The sequence below is a fragment of the Oncorhynchus keta genome, unplaced genomic scaffold, assembly GCF_023373465.1.
Source record: "Oncorhynchus keta strain PuntledgeMale-10-30-2019 unplaced genomic scaffold, Oket_V2 Un_scaffold_19201_pilon_pilon, whole genome shotgun sequence".
NCBI lineage: Eukaryota > Metazoa > Chordata > Actinopteri > Salmoniformes > Salmonidae > Oncorhynchus > Oncorhynchus keta.
Window position 1 is genome coordinate 50,001 of NW_026290845.1, and position 9,914 is coordinate 59,914.

General features: G+C 46.9%; 1 long non-coding RNA gene across 1 annotated transcript; it reads left to right on the forward strand.

Annotated features, from left to right (window-relative positions):
• The first annotated feature begins 8,643 nt into the window (after window positions 1–8,643).
• Window positions 8,644–9,349, forward strand: LOC127927927 (uncharacterized). The gene is made up of 3 exons (XR_008129541.1): window positions 8,644–8,731; window positions 8,860–8,922; window positions 9,015–9,349. It is a non-coding gene; the product is annotated as an uncharacterized LOC127927927 (long non-coding RNA).
• The last annotated feature ends 565 nt before the right edge of the window (window positions 9,350–9,914 follow it).

Sequence of the window (9,914 nt, forward strand, 5' to 3'; positions counted from 1 at the left end):
ACACTATCCCTGTGTTGCAAACAGTTAGGCTGTGGTTAGGCTGCATTCCAATCTCACCATCTGTGTATGGTGACTTGTGATTCCTGAGCAGAGGTTAGAGTTAGGTGGAGAGTGGGCAAGATCACAGGCACTCTGCTGCACCTGGGGGTCTGGGGTCAGTCAGCCAGCCAGCCTATCTGTGTATAAAAACATCTGAATGTCCCAAAACCTGTCTTTCTCTTAGCCAGTCAGGGTCAGCCAGCCAGCAGAGTTAGGTTGGGGTTGGGGTTAGGGTTAGGTGAGCTGGAGCCCCTATGGGGCTGTGTATGTACAACTAGTGAATGACCTGGAGGTGCCAGATCAGCCATACAGCCAGAGCAGCAGGTGAGAAGCCAGGTGGGTTCCCAGCTGCAGCCAGCCAACCAGAAGCCAGCACATTTGTATTCTATCTATCTCAGCTTAGAGTACTAGCCAGTTTCCCAGTCAGCCCAGCTGACATTGATCAAGGCAGCCCAGCCAGGTTTGTCCAGCCAGCCAGCCAGCCAGGCAGACAGAGAGAGGGAGAGCCAGCAGAGCCAGCCAGACAGGGACAAGAGAGCCAGAGCCAGAGATCAGAGAGCAGACGGAGAGAGAGAGAGAGAGGCCAACCGAGAGAGAGAGCCAGTCAGAGAGTCAGACAGAGAGAGAAGAGAGAGAGCCAGACAGTCAACAGGCCAGGGAGAGGGCCAGTCAGAGAGAGAGACAGCCAGCCAGCCAGCCGAGAGAGAGGCCAGAGAGAGCCACAGAGAGAGAGCGAGAGAGACAGAGAGAGAGACGGAGCAGAGAGAGAGAGAGAGAGAGAGAGAGAGAGACCCTCCCCTGCTGCTGGCTGAGAGAGAGAGACAGAGAGACTGAGCAGAGAGATCGCTTTAGTATGCCAGCTGGGTTGTAACAGAGACGGAGCACCCCAGAGAGGATTATGATGAACTGTATGCCAAAAGGTTTAACCAGGTGCCGGTCAAAAATCAGTAGTGCAACCCGTTGTAGGGGTTTGTCCAAGGTGTATCCGTTGCAAGGTTGTACCAGGTTTTGTCTGGTCTTGTTTCATCAAACGCCTCTGTCAAATAGGCTTGTCAGTGAGTCTCTAGATCAGTGGTTGCGTGTGCATCCATGTCACCTACAGGATCCATCAGCTTAATCCCCAGTCATTGTATCTGACAAGGCAAGGAATGGGAACCACACCACCACCAGGCCTCGGTGTAGGACCCACAGGCAGTGAGACCTGGGTTCAATTACTATTTGAGTGCTAGATGGGTGGTTGGGTGGGATTGAACCCAGGTCTGGGATTTGAACCCAGGTCTGGGACACCTAGAGCCAGTGGGGGCCATTGGCGTATCTCTGCACCCTGCCAGAGGGTTATTCTGGTTATGTATGACCAGGTAAATATACCTAGGCCTGCTATCCTCAGAACACAGAGTAATCCCTGTTGTAACACGATACTCAAGGATTCACAGCAAAGGTCTTAGTGAGCAGAGCAGAAGGGTTAGAGCAAGATCACCCAGGACAGCCATGCAGCTGGTCAGACAGTCTTATTATAATAGGCCTGCTGCAGTCAGTCAGCCAGCCGTGTCATACCAGCCAGCCAACCAGCCCGGGTCCCTGTACACAGTATGATATAACCCTTAGCCAGCCAGCCAGCCAACGGTCAGTAGGCCAGTCAGCCAGCCAGACAGGCCAGCCAGTTAGCCCATGTCACCCAGTCAGCCAGCCATGCAGCTGGTCACCTGAACAACCTGAAGCTCTAAGGCCAGCTACCAGCCAGGCCAGTTGTTCTGGGTCCTAGGCACCTGACACTGCCTTCCATGGTGGGTTGCTGCTGGCTGGAGTTGTTCTGGGTCTAAACAGGCACCTGTTCCCTATCTCTGGGTTGCTAGGCGCGGTCTTCGTAGAGGCAGGTCTAAACGTAGCCCTGACAGCCTCCTAGGCATTGTAATGGCAGATAGCGAAATGACAAACAGTTTAGATGAATAAACGCAACAAGGAATGGGAATCAACGCACCTTGTAGGATCACATTTCGTGTTTCTAGTGGTGGAGATGTTGAAAAGACACGCCAAGAGCCGTATTGAAATAACCTACGATGACAGGTCCTGTAAGACCATACGTGATATGTGCTGACTCAACACAACTCTGTAAAGAGTTGTTCTGAGAGCAGCAAATTAACAAATAGGCCAGATGAGGATTTGTGACAGTCTTATTATAATAATAGGCCTGCTGCATTTATAACGTGTCATACCTCCAAGAGCGGGTCCCTGTACACAGTATGATATAAACCCTAGAGTAGAACTCTGGAATGACAGATTGTCCCTGTCAGTCCTACACCAAGTCATTGTACCTGAACACCTGAAGCTCTATGCTATGGAGTTGTTCTAAGATCTAAACACCTGAAGCCTCTAGGGTTGCTATGGGAGTTGTTCTGGGGGTCTAAACACCTGAAGCTCTAGGTTGCAATTGGAGTTGTTCTGGGGTCTAAACACCTGAAGCTCTGGGCTGCTATGGGAGTTCTGAGGTCTAAACACCTGAAGCTCTGGGTTGCTATGGTAGTTGTTCTGAGGTCTAAACACCTGCAGCTCTAGGTTGCTATAGGTAGGTTGTTCTGAGGTCTAAACACCTGAAGTTCTAGGTTGCTATGGGAGTTGTTCTGAGGTCTAAACACCTGAAGCTCTGGGTTGCTATGGGAGATGTTCTGGAGGTCTAAAACACCTGCAGCTCTAGGTTGCTATGGGAGTTGTTCTGAGGTCTAAACACCTGAAGCTCTTGGTTGCTATGGGAGTTGTTCTGAGGTCGAAACACCTGAAGCTCTGGGTTGCTATGGGAGTTGTTCTAAGGTCTAAACACCTGAAGCTCTAGGTTGCTATGGGAGTTGTTCTAAGGTCTAAACACCTGAAGCTCTAGGTTGCTATGGGAGTTGTTCTGAGGTCTAAACACCTGAAACTCTAGGTTGCTATGGGAGTTGTTCTAAGGTCTAAACACCTGAAGCTCTGGGTTGCTATGGGAGTTGTTCTAAGATCTAAACACTTGAAGCTCTAGGTTGCTATGGGCGTCACAGTATACTATCTGAACCTCCCAAATGGAACCCTATTCCCTATATAGTGCACTACTTTGATTCTCCAAGATGGTGTCAGATGCTATAGAGAGAGATGTCTATTCTCCCATGTGGTGTCAGATGCTAGAGAGATAGGTAATAACCGTCTATTCTCCCATGTGGTGTCCAAGACAGATGCTAGAGAGAGGTAATAACCACATATTCTCCCAGATGGTGTCAGATGATAGAGAGAGAGGTAATAGCTGTCTATTCTCCCATGTGGTGTCAGATGCTAGAGAGATAGGTAATAACCGCCTATTCTTATAAAAGGAATCACTATCAAGCAAGTCTTGAAATACCCTCTGACCTTCGACCTCTAGCATTCAGTTAGTGCAACTTTTCACTTCTGCTAAATAAAGAGCTGTCTCCTCACACCTCCCACATGTGCATACAGTCACTGCTGCTAAATAAAGAGCTGTCTCCTCACACCTCCCACATGTCCATACAGTCACTGCCAATGAGAGGGGGAGAGAGTTAATCTGCATGGACTTCATTGTTACAGACCAATGAGAGGGGAGATAACCTGCATGGACTTCATTGTTACAGGCCAATGAGAGGGGAGAGAGAGAGTTAATCTGCATGGACTTCATTGTTACAGGCCAATGAGAGGGGAGATAGAGAGTTAATCTGCATGGACTTCTTTGTTACAGACCAATGAGAGGGGAGATAGAGAGTTAATCTGCATGGACTTCATTGTTACAGACCAATGAGAGGAGATAGAGAGTTAACCTGCATGGACTTCATTGTTACAGACCAATGAGAGGGGAGATAGAGTTAATCTGCATGGACTTCATTGTTACAGGCCAATGAGAGGGGAGAGAGAGAGTTAACCTGCATGGACTTCATTGTTACAGACCAATGAGAGGGGAGATAGAGAGTTAATCTGCATGGACTTCATTGTTACAGACCAATGAGAGGGGAGATAGAGAGTTAATCTGCATGGACTTCATTGTTACAGACCAATGAGAGGGGAGATAGAGAGTTAATCTGCATGGACTTCATTGTTACAGACCAATGAGAGGGAGATAGAGAATTAACCTGCATGGACTTCATTGTTACAGGCCAATGAGAGGGAGATAGAGAGTTAATCTGCATGGACTTCATTGTTACAGACCAATGAGAGGGGGGAGATAACCTGCATGGACTTCATTGTTACAGACCAATGAGAGGGAGATAGAGAGTTAATCTGCATGGACTTCATTGTTACAGACCAATGAGAGGGAGATAGAGAGTTAATCTGCATGGACTTCATTGTTACAGGCCAATGAGAGGGGAGATAGAGAGTTAATCTGCATGGACTTCATTGTTACAGACCAATGAGAGGGAGATAGAGAGTTAATCTGCATGGACTTCATTGTTACAGACCAATGAGAGGGGAGATAGAGAGTTATAACCTGCAATCTGTCGTTCTGCCCCTGAACAGGCAGTTAACCCACTGTTCCTAGGCCATCATTGTCAATAAGAATTTGTTCTTAACTGACTTGCCTGGTTAAATAAAGGTAAAATAAAAATGTCATATCCCCTTCCATTGCTCTCCATAATCCAATCGTATTATACATAACACATACACAGTACTACATTAGACTGGCAGATGGAGTCAATACACAGTACTGCATTAGACTGGTAGATGGACTCAATACACAGTACTGCATTAGACTGGTAGATGGACTCAATACACAGTACTACATTAGACTGGTAGATGGACTCAATACACAGTACTACATTAGACTGGCAGATGGACTCAATACACAGTACTACATTAGACTGGTAGATGGACTCAATACACAGTACTACAGTAGACTGGTAGATGGACTCAATACACAGTACTACATTAGACTGGTAGATGGACTCAATACACAGTACTACATTAGACTGGTAGATGGACTCAATACACAGTACTACATTAGACTGGTAGATGGACTCAATACACAGTACTACATTAGACTGGTAGATGGACTCAATACACAGTACTACATTAGACTGGTAGATGGACTCAATACACAGTACTACAGTAGACTGGTAGATGGACTCAATACACAGTACTACATTAGACTGGTAGATGGACTCAATACACAGTACTACAGTAGACTGGTAGATGGACTCAATACACAGTACTACATTAGACTGGTAGATGGACTCAATACACAGTACTACAGTAGACTGGTAGATGGACTCAATACACAGTACTACATTAGACTGGTAGATGGACTCAATACACAGTACTACATTAGACTGGTAGATGGACTCAATACACAGTACTACATTAGACTGGTAGATGGACTCAATACACAGTACTACATTAGACTGGTAGATGGACTCAATACACAGTACTACATTAGACTGGTAGATGGACTCAATACACAGTACTACATTAGACTGGTAGATGGACTCAATACACAGTACTACATTAGACTGGTAGATGGACTCAATACACAGTACTACATTAGACTGGTAGATGGACTCAATACACAGTACTACAGTAGACTGGTAGATGGACTCAATACACAGTACTACATTAGACTGGTAGATGGACTCAATACACAGTACTGCATTAGACTGGTAGATGGACTCAATACACAGTACTACATTAGACTGGTAGATGGACTCAATACACAGTACTACATTAGACTGGTAGATGGACTCAATACACAGTACTACAGTAGACTGGTAGATGGACTCAATACACAGTACTACATTAGACTGGTAGATGGACTCAATACACAGTACTACATTAGACTGGTAGATGGACTCAATACACAGTACTACATTAGACTGGTAGATGGACTCAATACACAGTACTACATTAGACTGGTAGATGGACTCAATACACAGTACTACATTAGACTGGTAGATGGACTCAATACACAGTACTACATTAGACTGGTAGATGGACTCAATACACAGTACTACATTAGACTGGTAGATGGACTCAATACACAGTACTACATTAGACTGGTAGATGGACTCAATACACAGTACTACATTAGACTGGTAGATGGACTCAATACACAGTACTACATTAGACTGGTAGATGGACTCAATACACAGTACTACATTAGACTGGTAGATGGACTCAATACACAGTACTACAGTAGACTGGTAGATGGACTCAATACACAGTACTACAGTAGACTGGTAGATGGACTCAATACACAGTACTACATTAGACTGGTAGATGGACTCAATACACAGTACTGCATTAGACTGGTAGATGGACTCAATACACAGTACTACAGTAGACTGGTAGATGGAAAATAGTTTTTCAGAATACTAATAGCCTGCCACTGGAGATGGTACTCACACACAGTCCTAGACTGGTAGATGGACTGTAACCAGAGACTCACGGCAACTACATTAGACTGGTAGATGGACTCACAGTACTACATTAGACTGGTAGATGGACTCAATACACAGTTCAACCGCCCTAGACTGGTAGATGGACTCAATACACAGTAGACTGGCAACACATTCAACAGTACTGCATTAGACTGGTAGATGGCATACACATTCTGAGAGGATACGGTCCAGAGACACGGCAACACCTTAACCGCCACTGTAGACTGGTAGATGGACTGGTCCAGAGATGGACTCAACCGCCCTGAGAGGACTGGTAGATGGACTCAATCACAGTACGCCATGGCAACATTAGACTGGTAGATGGACTCAAACACAGTACTCATTAACCGTCCTGGTAGAGGATCTAACGGTCACGGCATACATTCAACCAGCCCTGAGATTAGAGATCTAACGGTCCAGAGACGTCATGGCAACACATTCAACCGCCCTGAGAGGATCTAACGGTCCAGAGTACTCATTAGACTGGCAACACCTTCAACCGCCCTGAGAGGATCTAACGGTCCAGATGGTCCTGTAACCAGAGACGTCACGGCAACACATTCAACCGCCCTGAGAGGATCTAACGGTCCAGAGACGTCTGCAACACATTCAACCGTCCTGAGAGGATAGTTTTTAAGGTCCAGAGACGCACGGCAACACATTCAACCGCCCTGAGAGGATCTAACGGTCCAGAGACGTCACGGCAACACATTTAACGTCCTTCAACCGTCACGGCAACCTGAGAGGATCTAACGGTCCAGAGACGTCACGGCAACACATTCAACCGTCCTGAGAGGATCTAACGGTCAGTCCTGTAACCAGAGACGTCACGGCAACACATTCAACCGTCCTGAGAGGATCTAACGGTCCAGAGACGTCACGGCAACACATTCAACCGCCCTGAGAGGATCTAACGGTCCAGAGACGTCACGGCAACACATTCAACCGCCCTGAGAGGATCTAACGGTCCAGAGACGTCACGGCAACACATTCAACCGCCCTGAGAGGATCTAACGGTCAGTCCTGTAACCAGAGACACGGCAACACCTTCAACCGCCCTGAGAGGATCTAACGGTCAGTCCTGTCAGAGACGTCATGGCAACACCTTCAACCGCCCTGAGAGGATCTAACGGTCCAGAGACGTCACGGCAACACATTCAACCGTCCTGAGAGGATCTAACGGTCCAGAGACGTCACGGCAACACATTTAACCGTCCTGAGAGGATCTAACGGTCAGTCCTGTAACCAGAGACGTCACGGCAACACATTCAACCGTCCTGAGAGGATCTAACGGTCCAGAGACGTCACGGCAACACATTCAACCGTCCTGAGAGGATCTAACGGTCAGTCCTGTAACCAGAGACGTCACGGCAACACATTCAACCGTCCTGAGAGGATCTAACGGTCCAGAGACGTCACGGCAACACATTCAACCGCCCTGAGAGGATCTAACGGTCCAGAGACGTCACGGCAACACATTCAACCACCCTGAGAGGTAACGTTCCAGAGACGTCACGGCAACACATTCAACCGTCCTGAGAGGATCTAACGGTCCAGAGACGTCACGGCAACACATTCAACCACCCTGAGAGGATCTAACGGTCCAGAGACGTCACGGCAACACATTCAACCGTCCTGAGAGGATCTAACGGTCCAGAGACGTCACGGCAACACATTCAACCGCCCTGAGAGGATCTAACGGTCCAGAGACGTCATGGCAACACATTCAACCGCCCTGAGAGGATCTAACGGTCCAGAGACGTCATGGCAACACCTTCAACCGCCCTGAGAGGATCTAACGGTCAGTCCTGTAACCAGAGACGTCACGGGAATGCAACCCATTTTCCTTTCTAGGACACTACTTTTGAACAGGGGCCCATACGGTCCCATTTGGGTCACAACCAAACTGTCAGAGTCGTCTGCCGGTGGTGGAACAAAGACTTCTTTATGTGTCCTCAACAATGAGACAGTAGAGGTCCTGCTAGATCGGTTGGTCCTGCTAGATCAGTTGACTCATAGACCTAACAGGCATGTCGTCTTTGTCCATCCTAACGGTTTTCCATTATTTGATAAATAAAGGAACGTATTGGATTCCTCTGGTTCGTCTCTGTCAAAGAAGAAGAGGCCATTTCAATCAAACAACCCAAACAGCAAGTCAAATTCTAACGTAAACTCAACATCAAATCAAGAGTTTATTTGTCAGGTGCACAGGTGTAGAACAGGGTACAACAGGTGTACAACAGGGTACAACAGGGTACAACAGGGTACAACAGGTGTAGAACAGGGTACAACAGGTGTAGAACAGGGTACAATAGGTGTAGAACAGGGTACAACAGGTGTAGAACAGGTGTAGAACAGGGAACAGGGTACAACAGGGTACAACAGGGTACAACAGGTGTAGAACAACAGCAGGGTACAACAGGTGTAGAACAGGGTACAACAGGTGTAGAACAGGGTACAACAGGTGTAGAACAGGGTACAACAGGTAGAACAGGGTACAACAGGTGTAGAACAGGGTACAACAGGTGTAGAACAGGGTACAACAGGTGTAGAACAGGGTACAACAGGGTACAACAGGTGTAGAACAGGGTACAACAGGTGTAGAACAGGGTACAACAGGTGTAGAACAGGGTACAACAGGTGTAGAACAGGGTACAACAGGTGTAGAACAGGGTACAACAGGTGTAGAACAGGGTACAACAGGTGTAGAACAGGGTACAACAGGTGTAGAACAGGGAACAACAGGTGTAGAACAGGGTACAACAGGTGTAGAACAGGGTACAACAGGTGTAGAACAGGGTACAACAGGGTACAACAGGTGTAGAACAGGGTACAACAGGTGTAGAACAGGGTACAATGTGGGTAGAGCTTGTGTTTGTGTTGAGCTCTACCTCTTTACATTGAGCTGTAATGTAGAGCTGTGTGTGTGTGTGTGTGTGTGTGTGTGTGTGTGTGTGTGTGTTTTGTGTGTGTGTGTGTGTGTGTGTGTGTGTGTGTGTGTTGTGTGTGTGTGTGTGTTTGTGTGTGTGTGTGTGTGTGTGTGTGTGTGTGTGTGTGTGTGTTGTGTGTGTGTGTGTGTGTGTGTTGACCTCTACCTCTTTACATTGAGCTGTGATGTGGAGCTGTCTAGATAAACACAATTACCTGTTCTTTCCTGACCCATCTAACTTTTACGTGACCCCTCTCCCTGTTGCTACGGTTACCCGCCTATACTGTAGGTCTGTGTGTGTTGCACATAAGACGTGGGCGTGTACTGTTTTTAAAATAAATTATAAATCACCAAATTACCTGAAGACCAGTTATTATAGACTGATTGAAGGGAGGGTTTGAAGACCAGTTATTATAGACTGATTGAAGGGAGGGTTTGAAGACCAGTTATTATAGACTGATTGAAGGGAGAGTTTGAAGACCAGTTACTATAGACTGATTGAAGGGAGAGTTTGAAGACCAGTTACTATAGACTGATTGAAGAGAGAG